Consider the following 2,714-nt stretch of genomic DNA (forward strand, 5'->3'; position numbering starts at 1 on the left):
GAGATTGAGGCAACTTGGGCACAGATTTGAGGGGGCACTCACTTCCAGGGTTGCACTCTAGTCCTGGCCCGGGTGGGCGGGGGAGGCTGTTTTGAGTGAGGTTATTTTGAGGAAGGTAGGAGATGTGGGTGGGGTTTTTTTTTTTTTTTTTTTTTTTGCGTCTTAAATCTTTTCTTCCTTTCAAAATGTTCTAAAATAAACGTATTTTGCTGTCATAAGTCAAAAGACATTAAGTACCTAGATTGGGAGAGAAGAGACCAGGTAGGTAGAAGGTGGAGAGGAGAGACAGGATAACAGGAATCTTCCTGGATGTCTACACTGGCAGGTGAACTGATGTCCCCAGCTCACCTGGGTTCATCTGCAGAGTCTATTTCAGTGTGGAAAATTATGATTTCTTGAGCTCTTTTTTGCTCTAAAATTCCATTTAAAGAAGGAACACAATTCTTATCTTACAGGCCTTATAAATTTTGGTAATAGTTATGAGGTAAGACAGACCAACACATGACTTGAATCAAGTACAAACATGGAAGAAGAGGTGGGGAAGTCAACATTTCAGTTTTCTTGGCTGCTCCAGCAAATGTCATGCAAAAAGATGGCTTCAATGATGGGAATTTATTTGCTCATGGTTTTGAGGTGAAGAGAACGCCCAAATCAAGCCATCAGGGAAGCGATGCTTGGGCCCCAAAGGCTATGGTGCTCTGGGGCTGCTACCAGAGGTCCTTGGTCCTTAGCTTGTCACATGGCAGCATCTCCTGGCGTCTCCTTTCTCTTTTGAGCTCTGCTTTTGTTTAGCTTTCAGCTTCTTTTCAGGGGCTTTCTCTTTCTTTCTGGATTTCATTTAGCTTATAAAGGACTCCAAAAATAGGATTAAGACCCATCCTGACTCAGACGGGCCACACCTTAACTGAAGTAGCCTCATCAAAAATTCCAACTTACAATGGGTTCACACCCATAGAAATGGATAAAGTTTAAGATCATGTTTTGTGGGGTATATACAGCTCCAAGCCACCATAGACACTTCCCTCTGGACACCATCATTCCAAGTTGCAGCTGGAAAGATCCTGCTCCATCCAGCCTCCAGGACATGCCACCCTCTATACCTACTTGTCGATGCCATCTTTGGACCTCTTAGTCATATCTCTTCATTTCTTGATTATTTTAAAACTGACCTCACTGTCTTCTCTACTCAGGCCCTACCATCCTCAAGGTGAATTCAGCATCTTCTGGCTTGATCTCTCCAATGCCAAGGCCTTTTAGTTCTTGGTTTCCTCACCTCTTAAGAACTTTGCCTCTCATTCCCCAGGGCACACCCTGGCTCAACCATCTTCCAGAACTGTCCACTTCTGCAATCTGCAAATCCACATGCCTTTTCAGCCCCACCCTGACAGCTCTCCCATTCCCTCACATCCTCCACACAACCTTTTCTCCACCTCATCAAGCCCTTCAGTTCCCTTACACTGTTTTCTCTTATTCTCATGTCCCTTCCTTCCAGCCTAGACTCTTCAGTCCATAGTTTTGACCACCATCTTAACAATTCCTTTACCTTTGCTTACTTGTCTTTCTGTAGTAAGTGCCTGTTAGAACTCCAGCCCTCAAGGAATCCAGTGCTTTGCCTTATATGTCCCTCTACCCCCTCCTCCAGGCTGCCGAGCTCTACAGGAAAAAGCATGCAACTCCACAGATGGTTGCCATTAAAATGTGAGGGTCTTTAATGTCAATTGGGTCCTCAGTGTGGCACATTTGATTTATAATCTTCTTACGCTCCCATCATTCACAATAATAATTTCAAGCCTTCCCTACCCTGTACAAATCTCTCTACTTTCCTTTCTTAGTCTTTTCTACTTTATAGAAACAAAAAAAAAGAAGAAGCTATGAAATAAGAACTACCCTCCTCAGTTCCTCCACTTGTCTCCCAATGTAAATGGAAGGGATCTCTCTCTGAGTCCAAGCCTTATTCTACCTTTGCTTCGCTCTTCTACCTCATTCAGCCCATCAGCTGCTTCTTTCCTTTCCTGTATTCTCAATCCTTCCCTTTCAAGCATTTGAATATATTTAAGTCTCTTCTATCATCTTTTAAAACAATCTCTCTATAGTGGATGCAGTGATGCATCACCCAGAGGCCTCCTCTGGACAAGGCATTCATTCCCCCAGCTCCCAGGAGTGTGGCTGCTGACAGCTCACAGAGGAGACCCGACCTGGGAATTGTCAAAGGGAGTTAGTTGTCTTACTCATCCCCAGCGCGCCCATCCCATGACTGGTTTTTGCAGGGGTAAAAGCCCAGACTCCCTGGCCTTGAGTCAGGAACACATCCGAAGGGCCATCCCAGCTTCCAGAGAGCTCTGCTGAGGCCTTTATCCCTGCATCTCAGTTCAACTTCTTCCTTTACTCTCCTAGGCCTCCCCCACCCCTGAGACCTCTCCCCAGTAAATTTCCTCCATGCAAATCTCCACCTTAGCAGCTGTTTCTTAGGAACCGACTTAAGACACCCTCTATCTCACACCGCCAACTCCATTCAGCACCACCTCTCTCTCTCCTCTCCTCCACAGCCAAACATCTTGGCAGAGCAACCTCTATGCACTGTCAGCACTTGCACAAATCCATCTCCGTTCCTCCACCTGGTCTGAAAGGCCAAAGGTCACACCACCTCAGTGGTTGGTAACTAAAGCCAAAGGACACATTTCCCTCCCCATTTACTGTCCTTTTCTGCAGCCTTA

This window comes from Tamandua tetradactyla, chromosome 3 (genome assembly GCF_023851605.1).
Source record: "Tamandua tetradactyla isolate mTamTet1 chromosome 3, mTamTet1.pri, whole genome shotgun sequence".
NCBI classification, from domain to species: domain Eukaryota; kingdom Metazoa; phylum Chordata; class Mammalia; order Pilosa; family Myrmecophagidae; genus Tamandua; species Tamandua tetradactyla.